Source organism: Sarcophilus harrisii, chromosome 4, assembly GCF_902635505.1.
Source record: "Sarcophilus harrisii chromosome 4, mSarHar1.11, whole genome shotgun sequence".
NCBI classification, from domain to species: Eukaryota; Metazoa; Chordata; class Mammalia; order Dasyuromorphia; family Dasyuridae; genus Sarcophilus; species Sarcophilus harrisii.
In genome coordinates, this window is record NC_045429.1 from 254,158,986 (window position 1) to 254,174,900 (window position 15,915).

At 35.0% G+C, this 15,915-nt stretch overlaps 1 protein-coding gene across 2 annotated transcripts in view; it reads right to left on the reverse strand.

Moving 5' to 3' along the window:
• HCRTR2 (hypocretin receptor 2) overlaps positions 1-15,915 on the reverse strand; it is a 164,179-nt gene that overhangs the window by 51,721 nt on the left and 96,543 nt on the right. The window lies entirely within an intron of this gene.

The window sequence follows — 15,915 nt, forward strand, 5'->3', positions numbered from 1 at the left end:
AGGGTCTGAAGACCAATTTCTTGTTGCTATTGTTGTTGCTGAGTCATTTTTCAGTTATCTCTGACTCTTCTTGACCTTTTTTGGGGTTTTCTTAGAAAATATACTAAAGTGATTATCCATTTCTTTCTCCAGTTCATCCAACTAGCCAGGGCACATTTATTTTTTCCTTCCCCATTCTCAGTCTGTTTCTTCACTATAAGATTAAAAAAACCAAACCTTACAGGATTGTCAAAGTCAAAAGAGATGGTATCTGTCAAGTACTTAGAGGCAGGGATAGCTAAGTGACATAGTTCCTAGAGCACTACCCTGGAGTCAGAAGTACCAGATACTGACACTTGCTAACTATGTTTCCCTGGGCACAAGGTCCCAGATTTCCTCCCCTAAAACAAAACAAAACAAAACAAAAACTTAGAAGGCCAAATGTTGTGTTTGTCCTTCATTTCTGAAGAGGACTATGAAATCAGGGAAGTGGTGCCATGGCATGCAAGTGAATTGGATTTAAGGGAGAGAGGGCTATGCAAGATCACCTTCATCCCTTTTCCCTCTAGAGTCATCTGGATCCAGTGTCCAGATATAGATCAAGATGAATGGAGAGAGCCCTGGATGAAATGAGTTGCTATAATAATAATAAAAATAATTATTGGCATCATTACATATTAAAGGATTAGGTTAGCTTCAAGTTAGTTATCTGGGTTTTATTTATCTAATACTATGGCATACCTGTAATCTACATTACCTAAATGAAGTAGTTCCTGGTGATTTCTTAAGTAATAACTCTAAGATAGAAACAGAGGTCTAACTTGTGGAAGACTTGATTCAAGTCCTATATTTAATAAATCTAGCTTGTATTACCCTGAGCAAGGGACTTACCTTCTTGGTAAACCAAACAACTTCCTAAGACTAAAAGTTAAAGAAGAACTTGTGCTATATTCTTGACAAAATCATATGTTCATACCAAAATTAAAATAAATGAGACTATTATTAAGCTGAAAACAGTGAGAAATTTACTTAGAGTTCATTTATGAAAACCCTATTTTTCTAACTTTTGAAACTCAACTCTCCTTTCAGGCCTTATCAAATACTTACCAAAGAATGTTTGAATTTCTGGAGCTTGATTTTAGGGGATTTCACACCTGATTTGAGACTGTAGCAGCACAGTTCTTAAAACTCAGCCAAGCTCAATAAGGGAGAATGATAGGTTTTGAATTTGAAAATTGTAATTCTGCCAGTGTTATTTTTCAGCAAAACTTATATGCACACACACACACACATATACATATATACACACACACACAACTACACTCACATGTTCTTCCTCACACTAAGGATGCATGATTTAGATAGTGCCACACATGTTAAAACAGTCAAGAAAATGAACAGCATTATCTCCAGTTAAAGCTTGTCATTATTCATGTTCAGGTTTCATACTTTCAGGCAACAAATAGCTCACTCCATTCAGGCTGTCCTTATCTGGGGTGAAATAACAGGGCATTCTTTTAAAACACAGTTTTGCCCTCCTTTTTAAATTGGCTCAGTATCACTTATAGCATTTAAGCAGTCTAAAGCATGTTTTGTGTACATGGGGTAAAAGGCAGGAAAGGGAAGATAGTTCTATCACTGGATAAGAGCCACTGAGCTGATATTCCAAGTGCTAGGATACAGATCTTTTTGTTGTTTAACCTTTTCAGTCATGTCCAACTCTTCAAGATCCCCATTTTGGGTTTTTTAGCAAAGATATTAGAGTGGTTTATCATTTCCTTCTCTAGCTTATTTTACAGATGAGGAAACCAAAGCAAATAAGTATAAGTGATTTGCCCAGAATCACAAAGCTAGTAAATGCCTGACATTGAATTTAAACTCAGGTCTTTCTGATTTCAGGCCTGATGCTCTATTTACTGCTACACCTAGTTGTCTCCCTCTAAGGTTTTCAAAGCACTCGACATACACCATCTCTTTTGACTTTCACAATCCTATGAGGTAAATGTCATTAGTATTGTTATATCCATTTTACAGAGAGGAAACTGAGACTGAGAAGAGGGAAAGAGAACGTAGGCAAAATTGTGACTCTGGAAAAATAAGGACCTTAAGACCAATTATTCTGTACATTTTGACAGCTTGAGTAAAATCTATCTTTGGAGGTATTTATCAGGAGCTTGATGAGCACTCTCATCTCTCTCCATTATATCCTCATTTCAGAAATGTAGGATATCATTCATAATGCATCACTGAGAAGCAATACTAAGGAATACTGATTAGACAGGAAAGACAGGCACTAACTACATGTGTGACCTTGGGAAAACCCCTTAATCTTCCAAGGGAAACAGTTACTTCATTTATAAAATGATAGTGGTTTTGGATTAGATGGTGACTAATTTTTTTTAATTAAAGTTTTTTATTTTCAAAAATATACATAATTTCCAACATTCACCCTTGCAAAACCTTGCATTCAATTTTTTCTCTCCCTTCCCTTACTCCCTCCTCTAGATGGCAAGTAATTCAATATATGTTAAACATGTACAATTCTTCTATGCATATTTCCACAATTATCATGCTGCCCAAGGAAAATCAGATCAAAAAGGGAAAAAATGAGAAAGAAAACAAAATGCAAGCAAATAACAAAAAAGTGAAAATACTATGTTGTGATCCATACTCAGTCCCAACAGACCTCTCTTTGCGTGCAGATGGCTCTCCTCATCACAAGACCATTGGAACTAGCTTGAATAATCTTATTGTTGAAAAGTTACATTCATCAGAACTGATCATTATATAATCTTGTTATTTCTGCGTATAATGTTCTCCTGGTTCTACTCACTTCACTTTTAGCATCAGATCATGAAAGTCTCTCCAGGCTTCTCTGAAATCATCCTACTGATCATTTCTTATAAAACAATGATATTCTGTAACATTCATAAAAACTAACATTCAGTTCTTCTCCAATTGATGGGCATCCACTGTTTACAATTCTTTGCCACTATAAAAAGGGCTTCTATAACTATTTTTGCACATGGGGGTCCTTTTCTCTCCTTTATGATCTCTTTGGGATATAAGCCCAGTAGAAACACTGCTAGATCAAAGGGTATACACAGTTTGATAGTCCTTTGAGCATAGTTCCAAATGTTCTCCAGAATGGCTGGATACATTGACAACTCCACCAACAATGTATTAGTGTCCAACTTTTCCCACATCTCCTCCAACATTCATCATTATCTTTTCCTGTCATCTTAGCCAATCTGAGAGATGTGTAGTGGTACCTCAGAGTTGGATGACAAAATTTCTTGCAGCTCTGGAGATGTAACAGACCTCCTTCTGCCCATTCAAACAATGATGTTGACATATCTACAAAATGATCATAGTAACATAGACATAAAGCTATACTAATCCTTAAAAGCCATTGAGTCCAATCTCTCTCCTCATCTCAAAGATGAGGAAACTATGGCAGAGAGAGGTTAAGTCCCATGTCAGGGATCAAACAGCTTGTATGATCTGTGGCAGTATTTAAATTTATGTCTTTCTAATTCTGAACTTCTATCCATTCTTCCACACTGCTTCAAAGCAAAGGCTTTAGTGCCCTGTGGCTCAAAACATGTGAAGGACAACCCCAAGGTTCAAGGAGATAGCAGGGATGTCCTCATTTAACTCCACAGGAAAGAGACTCAATGATGTCTAAGTGGATTTGCCTTTGCCTGCATTCCTTTAATATCTCCTTGCCAGTTACACATTAAGGATTCAGGGAACTCATTCCTTTCTACTGAAGACAAAATGAGAAAGGGACATTTTTACTTTCAGTGCCCATGTTGACTTATTCTTTTGATGCTCTTTCCCCTCTTTTTCTCACTCTTTCTCCTTCAAGAACTTCCATTCTTCTAGACTCATCTTCAATTTAGACATTTCTCAATTTCCTCTCCTACCTGCCTATCCTATAAAAATTTGCCTGATCTATGTATGTTTTTCTTCGGTTTCTGTTTTCTCTTAAGTACAAGTAATCTAAATAATTCTTATTAAAATATTCAAGATGTGCCAATGCATTTTTCAGAGGCCAATTGAAGATACCATTTTTATTTAATGAATAGGTATTTCAGACCTTATGTTAATTAATTGTTAATATGTTAATAACTTTAAATTAAGCCAGGTTGGGAGATTTTAAAGGACAAGACTTGTACTGCCCTTCAAATACTAACATATATGAATTCTTTCTGCTTATATGCTTCTCCATTAAGTTAAGTAGCTAATGATGAGCATTTCAGGGAAGAAAACAAAACCCAAAACATCCTCAATTATTTATAAGAGGAAAGACAAAACCAAAAATTTCCTCTATTATTTGTAAAAATGATGTGGAAGTGGGAATTGATCTTAAGTCCTTCACCTGTTCTTTGCTTAAAAACTAAGTGAATTTGGAAATGATACTAACAAATAGGGAAGTACTTAGCTACTCAATGGTAAGAGGAACTTAGTGAAGTTAGAATTAAAATTATTGAAATTAATTAAGGTTATCAATTGCTTGGAACATGAAATAACACCAAATAGCTAGAAATTAGTGAAATCAAATAAATTTAATAAACATTTATTCAACACCTAATTATTGAAAAACCCATAGCCAGTGATACATTAAAATGAAAAACAATCTTTGACCTCATTAAGTTTATCTTCTACTGGAATTAGGTTATAAAGAGTTGTACCTAATTCTGAACACTCATGGGGATATTTCAACATATCAAAGGATGAAAGATGAAAGCAAAAACAATGAAGAAGAAGAAGAAGATGATGATGATGATGATGATGATGATGATGATGACAGAAGAAAAGGAAGATTGTAAATAAATATGATTTGTATCCCATTGCAAATGCTGGGAGAGGTAAATCAATACTTGATTTATTGTTTAAAAATTGAATAGTTTTTTTCATTAACATTAAATCACATTTCAATATATTTCCTTCTCTTCTCATCAAAAGAAAAGGACGGTGTATGTGTGGAATATTGAATATAGCATCACATGTGCTTAATTTGCTGATTTTTTTTTTCTTTGAGACTTTTATCTTTTAAAAAATATAACAAAGAATGAATGGTTTGCTGAGAAGAGTAGGGGAGGGAAATTTAAAAAATACAAGTGGCAGAAAAGATAAAATAAGCTTGAGCTTGGATTTGGGATTGCATTGTTCTATAAATTTCCTTTATGAGAAAACTCCCTTTTCCAAAAATAGATTAGTGTCTTATCTGCAACTTACACTCAGAAAGTTGTCTAAAGAATGAAGGAGTAGGGATCACTAATCCAAAGTTTCCAGACTCCTGGCATCCTGATCAGCTCTTGCATCTACTATTCCAGGACACCTCTTAATACACATCTATTAAATCACATTTTGTTTGGGGAAAAAACAAAACAAACAAGAAAATAAAACACAATTTTAGGCAATTGTAGACAGAAAGTATTTAAGGCTTAGACTCATTCCCTAGTATGGATGTTGAGTATACATTTTCTGACAGAATTTTTACCTTTCTGTTATGGATTTAATTACAAGTGTACATGAATTTAGCACTAATTGGACTGTTTTAATTATGGAAGAAATCTCAATATAAAGAATTGCAAAAGAATGCAATTCCTATTTTTGCCACAATGGGTCAGTGAAAGCATTTGAAAGCTATTGCTTCAGACCAGGGAAAAACATTTAAAATAAAATTAATTTCAATGTTCATTATAATGTGTAATGAAATTTGATTCAAGTATATTTTCTAAAATAAAATGACCTCCAAAAGATAAAAGAAAATGATCTTTTCTCAGAATTGGATACAGAGAAATGAATGATTCAAGGTGAAAAATACATTTTTTTATTAAAAAAAAAAAAAAGGAAAGCATATGTGTACATAGAGAAAAAGGCTTAGAAAAAACTTCCATGGTAGAGCTAACTTGAAAGGACCAAATAGTACCAATCCTCATTTCAGTAAGAAAGTAAATACATGAATGAAATATCTAGAATTATCACCAGCCGTAGTATTAGGAAACAAGGGAGATGAAAATTAAAAAAATATATATCTTTAAGGGACATCTCATTTAGAGTGGAATGCAATTGTGTGTGTGTGTGTGTGTGTGTGTGTGTGTGTGTGTGTGTGTAGAAAACTGTGCTCTGCTTTGGAGAAATAAAAAGATAAATAACTGAAGGATTTTAGTCCAAGAGTAATAATTTGCACATATAAGGCTTATTCCCCTTGTGTCTCCCTTCAACCACCATACTTGCCTTAGCAATTCTTCTTCTCCTCCCTATCTCCCTGCCTGTTTTACAGACTCAAGAATGGCATGCAACTGTGTAATTCCTTTCTTTGAGACTGACAGATGGGAGGCTGCTGTGGTTGGGCCATGTGCCCCTAAAAGTGTCATTTCAAATCAAGGAAAAGTAATTTTACAAGAGAAAAAAACAAATTAGAGGTGCAATAGGAAAGTAATATTCATTCCATGATTCTTAAAATGGTTTCAAAATATAAAAATCCTTTTTAAAAATTATATTTGCTGTTTCATGTGCAAACATCTTACTTATTGTACTATGAAATGTACTGTCATGAAAATACTTGTTTTGTTCTGTTAATTGAAAATAAATTTAAAAAACACTTTTTAAAAAGCATCCTTTACTGCAATCTCATATAACAGGGTTTCCTATGTTAGAACATTTTGCAAAGCATTAAAGGTGTCACTACTGTGAGAATGCCAATTGAATGAATGTGCAGAATAATTAAAATGCTTCTAAAGATAAGTGTTCTAGGAAAATAAATGTGAGAATAAACAATACAATGCATATAAATATTATATGTTAACAGCCAGAGGAAGTACTCTGTATTGAAGAAAAACATGATTACACTAAAGGGATACAATCTTCCAAAGGAAATCTTTTCTAAAATATTATTCTTTACAAAGAGGAAAAAAACCTAGGTGATTCAAATATTGGGACCTTGGATAAGGATAATCAGGCTTAGATAACCAGTAAGAAGCTGGCATCCTTTAACTAATAGATCAAAACATGGACTGATATCTAGCTTCATGGTGTGCAGAAGGGCAAAGAAGGTAGGAAATACTGCTGTGCTTGTTATTAATAGGTATTCACAAACCGTTAGGAGGTGCCCTGAAGGGATGGTTAATGTGGAAATCATGATATAGAGTTGTTTTTGGCAACTGCAGTCTAATTACTGAATATAACTAGTAAATACAAATTCACAATCATGTTACTCATTCAAAAGGAGCCATATCACTAAGGGCTGAGGCCCTTCATCTGACTCTGTTTCCTTTGCCTGAAAGTATAATAGTTCATTTGGGGGGAATTTGGAGTAACAAGAGTCATTTATCCCATCAAATATGGATAATTAAACATTGCTAACCAGTCTCTCATCTTACAAAGCTAAATTACTTAAATTTACAAGCCTTTCTACTTCTAAAGTAGGAATAAACTCAGTAGCAGTAATGATAAAATTATTATAATTTAATAATTTAATTGAAAATCATTTAATCATTCTCAAGCCATTTTCAGAAACCAACTAGTGTGGTCACATCTTTTAACTAATCATCACACCTGAGCTTGAAGTCAGGAGACTCATCCTCTGGAGTTCAAATTTGGTCAGACACCTACTAACTTTGTAACTCTGGACAAGTTATTTCACCTTGTTTGCCTCAATTCCTCTTCTGTAAAATGAGTAGCAGAAGGAAATGGCAAACCATACCAATATCTTTGCCAAGAAAACCCCAAATGCGGTCATGAAGAGTCAGACCTAACTGAATAACAAAAGATGTGTGTGTGTGTGTGTGTGTGTGTGTGTGTGTGTGTGTGTGTGTTTGTCTTTGGCACCTTTTGGTATTCTAGTATTTTGGTATTCTGTTATGTAACACTTTTCAGGTTAATCAATGTTTTCTACATTTATGTTTAAAGGAAATACTAAATTTTAATTAGAGTTTGGTGAAGTTAAAGCGGTATTTTTTTCCCCTATCCAAGTTCAGAGACCCCACTAAAATCTCTCCATATTCAACAACTCCACTAAGAATACTTGATTTAGTCCATCACTATCTTTTTTAGAGATGAGGTGACTGGTGCTCAACACAGAGAAAATAATTTGAACTTAAATCACATACATAGTAAAGAACAAACATATATAGTGTTCAAATGTAGATCCCTTTAAAGTAAAATCAGTCCTCCAACAACCATGGCCTTTGCAGGACACCATTGTAATGCCTGCTTTTATTATTGCAGTGTTCTTGATGGTTTTCTGGAGGTCTTGGATCTGTCTTTGTTTCAGTAGAGTAATCACCACAAGAATAGCCAGTTGTTAGAGTCCAAATTCTTAATTGTCTTTTTGCCTGGGGCTGGTCAGGTTACTAGAGAACCTTCCAGACCAGGCTTGGTCTCAGTGGGGAAAATGCAGGAGGCCAGCCACCATAGTGATGTGAGATAAAGTGAATGAATCTAGCTTTGAGTCTGTCCCAGCTTATATGCTCTATTTTAATTACATTATCATAGCTGTGAATCTTGTAGAACTATATTAAGTACTAAGTACATGTACTGAACTAGAGAACTATTAATCACTGTGCTAAACTAGATAACCATTGTCTTATTAATTCCACTTAGTTAGCACCTTGTAAGAATCCTTGTTTTAAGTACAAGAGTTCTGGCCCATAACATCTTCCACTTTCTTTTGTTTTAGAACATAGGTGGTCATGCCCTCCCTGACTTCTCGGGAGAACCCTAAAAAGGAGGTGACTACACCTTCCCTGACTCCTCAAAAAAGGATGTGATCATGCCCTCGCTGCCATCTCAGGAAGAGAGATGAAAACGCCAAAGGGAAGTGGGGAATCAAACCAGATTAGTGGGTTTCTGAAGGGTTTTACTTGAAACAGGTATACATAAATCCATCAACATTGGAAGTATTACATAAGCATATAGTAACTACAAGCTAATAGTGATATAACAAACAACATGAATCAACATGAGAAATTATACATTTCCATAGTCCTAGAAATAGTCCAAAACCAATCGATTTTCCATTATTTCACATGTCTCAGGTAATCCAATGATTCTTGCTGATTTTGAAGCTCAGCAACAATCTTACCAACAATTTTTCATCTTAGGGAATCCAATGATTCCTACAGGTTTTGAAGTTTTGTAACAGTCTCATTATCAGCCATGCTCTTTCAGTGTCAGATATTTCTTACGTCTTCTCCTTTGTTTTGAGGTTTTTCTCTTTTTCTATCTCTCTCCAATGGACAAGGTGAATATGGCTTCTTGGCACCCATCTAATTCCTTCTCCATCTGTAGAGATACAAGCAAATCCTCTCCCCCAAGCAGGTAACCTATCTGGTCCCTTCCATTTACCACTTTCTGGATCTCTCCACATCACCTGGAGATTATATTGAAGCTACTTGCACTGGACACTGCCCTTCTATTGGGTTAAAAAGCCTGTATTCTCCCCAATTGTAATCCCTTTCTCCCATCTGATTGCTTCTCTGCATGATAAAGACTCTAAAGACTCTGGGCGTAAACTTGGCTTCCATCATGTCCCACCTGTTTTTTGTTTGAGGTTTTGGAACTGGACCCTACCTCTCATTTCTCTGGGTCAATCTACATTCTGAGGCCCAGTGGAAGCCCTTGTTGCATTTTGGACATGGGATTTTGGGTCTTGTTCTCACATCCTATTTTCTTCCTCTATCTCTATGCCAACATTGAGCTTTCAGATGCTCTACTTTACCACACTGAAAGATGATGAGTCTCTCTGGAAGTCCCTTGCCAGGAGGGACCCTATCTTTCCATGTTATGCATCATAGCCTAAGTATAAACGGCATTTGTGCCCACTGTGGCACAGTGTCTTATGATCTCTTCTAAAGGAGCATCTTTGTGTAGTCCCCATATAATTCTTCTACAAACTTCATTTGTATTTTCTCTAGCGAGTTGTCCTATCATAATTCCCATAGCTGCATTTTCTCCAATCATCCATATGACAGCTGTTTTCAGAGGTCCTACAAAATCAGCAAAAGATTCATTTGGACCTTGCTCTATTTTCATGAAGGCTTTCCCTCTATCTTTTTTCCTGGGAGGGAGCCCCATGCTTTGATAGCAGCAGCAGCACCAGTTTGCTCATATGCTATCAAAGGGTAATTAATCTGTAGTGGTCTGAATACTAACCTTTACCTGCTAGTTGGTCAAAGGTGATTTATATATTAACTCCATTTTGCCTATTTCATTGGGCTTGCATTCTACATAGTTCATTATACTCTGAAAGCTACAACAAGTTTTGTCCAGATTCTAAACATGTCCTTACTATAGATTTCCAATCACTAGGTATTAAAATCTCATAAGCCAAATTCTCTAATACCATCTTAACATAAGATGATGTAGCCCCATGAAGAGTGCAACTCTTTTTCAAATCTTTGATTTTTTTCCAGATCAAAAGGAGTGTATCTTCTCTTTTCTTGACCTGAATAGTCAAACTCTTGAATAATAGGGTATGCATTTATTTAAAAATCAGATATATCCTTTCCTTTTTTAGCTTTAACTAGTGCTTTTGTAATCTTGTCATAAGTTGCTTCATAGGTGGTGGTGATTGTGTCACTGCTCCTCCCCCTCCTCCTCCTCCCTCCACTCATGAAGGGCTAATTGAGGGGGGTAGATTATGGGATGGGGAACAGCCTAATGACTCCTGCTGTGAAGCACCACACTCCTTAATTGTACTGAATCAACACGAGAAATTATACATGTTCATAAGTCCTAGAAATAGTCCAAAACCAATCGATTCAATAATTCCTGCTGGTTTTGAAGTTCAATTTACTTAACTCCTTTCTTATCTAATTCTTCATACTTTTTACCTAGTTTGTCATTATCTTCCCCCTTCTGTTATTTCTTCTTTTTTTATTCTAATACTTATATAATTCCTTAAAGCCAATTATATCAATTTATATGTATATAGTGTTTCTTTAGGAATTGAATTGGTACTATTATCATTGTAATATTTACTTAATTGCTCTCCAACTAATTTCCACTCCTCTAGATATAATTCTTTTTCCTTTGAGATCCAAGGAGATGTGTACCGTACTGTTTCTAAAAGTCAATGATCTGCCCCCAAGTTACAATCAAACCTTGGTTTTTTTTTAACAGTTTAACTAAGCTTTTAACACATTTTCCTTGAGGTGGAAAACAAAGCTGTTTTCTAAACATTTGTCCCATTTCAGCTGAAACACTACTTTAGCCCTTAACATAATTTTCTTCTTGTCTGTTTTTGTACTCATCCTAATTTCTGGGTCAAAGATGTAGCACCTTAGTCCCATGATCAGTTGCCAAAATGTAGTGTTCTTTTTTTTTTTTTTTAAATAGCCTTTTATTTACAGGTTATATGCATAGGTAACTTTACAGCATTAACAATTGCCAAACCTCTTGTTCCAATTTTTCACCTCTTACTCCCCACCCCCTCCCCCAGATGGCAGCATGACCAGTAGATGTTAAATATATTAAAATATAAATTAGATACACAATAAGTATACATGACCAAACCCTTATTTTGCTGTACAAAAAGAATCAGACTCTGAAATATTATACAATTAGCTTGTGAAGGAAATCAAAAATGCAGGTGGGCATAAATATAGGGATTGGGAATTCAATGTAATGGTTTTTAGTCATCACCCAGAGTTCTTTCTCTGGGCGTAGCTGGTTCAGTTCATTACTGCTCCATTGGAAATGATTTGGTTGATCTCGTTGCTGAGGATGGCCAGGGCCATCAGAACTAGTCATCATATAGTATTGTTGTTGAAGTATATAATGATCTCCTGGTCCTGCTCATTTCACTCAGCATCAGTTCGTGTAAGTCTCTCCAGGCCTTTCTGAAATCATCCTGTTGGTCATTTCTTACAGAACAATAATATTCCATAATATTCATATACCACAATTTATTCAGCATTCTCAACTGATGGGCATCCATTCAGTTTCCAGTTTCTAGCCACTACAAAAGGGCTGCCACAAACATTGTGCACATACAGGTCCCTTTCCCTTCTTTATAATCTCTTTGGGATATAATCCCAGTAGTAACACTGCTGGATCAAAGGGTATGCACACAGTTTGATAACTTTTTGAACATAGTTCCACAAAATGTAGTGTTCTTGTTGATTTTCTGGAGATCTTGGAGCAGCCTTCATTTCAGTAGAGTAATCACCACAAGAATAGCCAGGTGTTAAAGACCAAATTTTTTATTTTCTCCTTCAGTCTAGTTTCCTTGCCTGGAGCCTGGGCTAGCTTTCTTAGAGGCCTTCTGGAGTCTTGGTTTCAATAGAGAAGCTAAGGAGGAGAGCCCTGTCATCACAGTGGTGTGAGATGAAGTGAATGAATCTGGCTCTGAGTGTCCCAGATTATATGCTCTATTTTAATTACATTATCATAGGTGTGAATCTTGTAAAATTATATTAAGTACTAAGTACATATACTGAACTATTAATCACCATGGTAAACTAGATAATCATTGTATTATTAATTCCACAAATACAAGAGTTCTGATGCATAACAGATTATAATACCTGAGTTTTCCACTTCTACTGAACCTCTTCTTCATTTTCATCATGACATCTAATTCTTCAGCAGATTAACTTGAAGAAGAGACAAAGGGACCAAGAAAATCTTTAAGGAAATAGAACCTGAAATGAGCTTTGAATGAAGATACAGATTCTAAGAGGCAGAGGTGAGAATGGAGTGCATTCTAGACATGGAGAGGATGTTAACAAAGCAAAGAACTTTGTTTTGGAAAGTTTGTCATCTAATCTGACTAAAATATAAAATTTTCAAAAGGACAAAGGAGATGAATATGAAATAAGTCTAGAAAAGTAGTTAGGTGTCAGACTAGGTTGAGGACTGAATAACAGAAATTACTGTTGAGTCAAATTTTTTCTGAATTTAAGGAACCAAGTAGCTGTTTTGGAAGAGAAAATAAATAAAATACACAAAATAAAAGCAATGGCTTTTATTTTCATAAAGTATCATTCAGAACCAATAAATCACTGAAATAGTAAATTGTTGGAATCCTAGTGTCAACTCAACTTGAAACAAGGTAAAAACTCAAGGGTGATGTCAGAATCCTGATGTTAACTCAATAGAATTGATACAGTGCTTATTGGTTCATACCTTAGATTGAATCTTTTACAAGGTGATAAGCTGCTAATAGCTGATAGAAACAATGCTTGTGTTCAAACCTTTAGAGAGCTCATAAGTATTTAAGTACTCAATGGAGTTCACACTTTTGGGAGATTTCAGGTTTAGTATGAGATATCCAAATTTACACCTCCCTTAAGCCCTGCCTCCAGAAGGAGGAGTTAACCTTTGGGAGATCATATATATGGAGGAAGCTCTTAGAGCTTGGAGGAATTTCTCTGGAACATTGACTGGGGTCGGAGAGGAGCACTCTGGGAGGAAGCCCACAAGCCCTATCTTCGAGGCAAGAGAGATTCATTGCATCTTCCAACTTGGTGTTGGCTGGAGGCTGAAGAAAGCAGAGGCAGAAGCCAAGGATAAAGCTTGGTTCTCTTGGAACCAAACAGAGAGATAGGCCTGAGCTAACCAGGCTATATTGAAGGACACAATAAAAGATCTGAACTTCTTTCAGTTGGCTGCGATTTTGGAGTAATTATTTATTTCAATTGAAACTAAAGCTGCCCCCAGAAAACTTCCCCGAGAAACCAACTCTCTCCCAGAGAGAACTATTATTATTATTTTAAAGAAGAGAAAAACACCGTAAATATTTGACAACACATTAAATGAAGACCAAAACCAATAATGACCTTTTGGCTAATATAATTGGCTACATTAAACCCTGTTTGGCATCTAAACTAGAATTAGAAAGAAATGTATATATTTTGGTTATGAAATCATTATCAAGTTTCTATTTTAAGTAAGGATGACATATTTTATATACAACTTTATATTTAACAAATGAAATTTCAAAGCATTTCCCCTTGGTTTAGCTATTTATAGTTACATGAACTGAATAGATGAAAGTTATAAATATTTTTGTCTCTCGATGATATTGCCAATGTTGGGGCTAACTTGGACTAAAGCCATACTCCCAAAGAATATGACAATAAGTTACAAGAATTTTTTTGAACTTTCTAATCAAAACAAATGCCTTTTTATCTTTAGTCCCCCATTTGGTCCTACCCATTACTTTTAGATTGAATCTCAACTAGTCAGTTCTCCCATTGATTATTATAAACCTATTCAGAGAAACCATCTGCACAATGTTTTTAAGTAACATATATTTTGTCATTCTTTAGGAAGAGGTCTTTGTATTGAACATTAATTTCTATTGAGTCAGACAAAGGTGATATCAAAAATGATAAAAAGTGAATGGAGAAGGAAAAGAACTGTATCACATCTCTCTCTCTCTTTCTGTCTTTTTGTCTGTCTCTGTCTTTGTGTGTATGTCTGTCTCTCTGTGTGTATGTGTGTGTGTGTGTGTTAGAAATAGCTTTAGAAATTATCCAATCATCTAGGTCAACTAAGGCCTAAGAAACTTTGGACTAGAGAAGCAAACTTATTTGATCAAGGTCACATGATAAATCAGAGGCAAATTCAGTCATTTCCACCATTTCCTTCCCTTTACTAAAAAGGGTGCCCTAGATAAGTTTTTTGAAGGCTGATTATGGTCAATGGCTGAACTTTGGGTACTTAGAATATCTGGGTTATCTCTATTCATCCAGTCAACAAATGTCCTCTGAAAACAAGGCTTAATTAGCTAATCTAAAAGAACAAAAATATTCTTATTTGAGAGGGCCCATTTGCTTTGATTTGCTTTGTATAGGTATCTATAGAATAGGGGGAAGACTATATGTCAATCTGATATATAATTTCCTAATATAACACAGTCATTAATTGTAAAATATATTAGTCCATTCAATCCCCCCAAATGGTAATTAACTGGAATATTAGTATTATTTATTATCCAATGGTCTTAGAGTCAGAGAATCTTGAGTTCATATTTTCCACATATAAAAACTCTGTGACCATAGGCAAGTCAACTAATCTCTCTAAGCTTTAGTTTATTCACCTATAAAATGAGAATATTGGACTAGCAAATATCAAAAGTGCATTTCAGCTCTAAATCTATGATACCACAATTCTATGAATGAATCTATATTCTTAACAATTTGGGAATATTTCTGCCATTGGTATAGATGGTTACCTATTTGATTTGCATTTATTGTGTCTTTCTGTAAAGCTTCCATATGTTATCAATGATATTTTCCAGAAGCCTTCCTCTGCATCTTTTAATATTTGGAAGGATAACAAATTACTTCATGTGATGTCATTATTATAAAGGGTATCCTATTCCTCACTAATTCATTTATTTTTATAAATACATATTACTTGATTTAGCAACAACAGTAAAACAAGTAAGTAGTCTCTTTTCTGCCTATTCTCCAGCTCTAAGAAATAAAGCCCTAGGAATCCAAAATTTGTCATCAACTGCAGGATTGTGAGATTCAGTAATCATAGAATGGAATCACGAAAACTTGCATTCAGCTTCTACTTCAAATACAGTGTGATATTGAGAAAATCATTTAAACACTATGTTGTTTATGCAATTCTCAAGAGTATCCGCAGTACACTAGTTCTGGAGTCAGGAGGACATGAGTTCAAATCTTACCTCAGACACTTAAACACTTCTTAGCTATGTGATCTTGGGAAAGTCATTTAACCTCAATTTCTTTGCCAGAAAGAAAGAAAAAAACAAACCCAAAAAGAAAGAAAGAAAAAGTATCTGCCAAGCCAAAAGTTTAGATCTTTCTAAAAGGAAGAGTTCTTATGCTGAAAACAAAACAACAAACCAAAAAACTTGGATGAGATCTTTAAACTGCCTTTCATAATCTTTCATGACACTCCTTATTCAACTCTTTATGTCCAAGTCATCATTATCAGAAA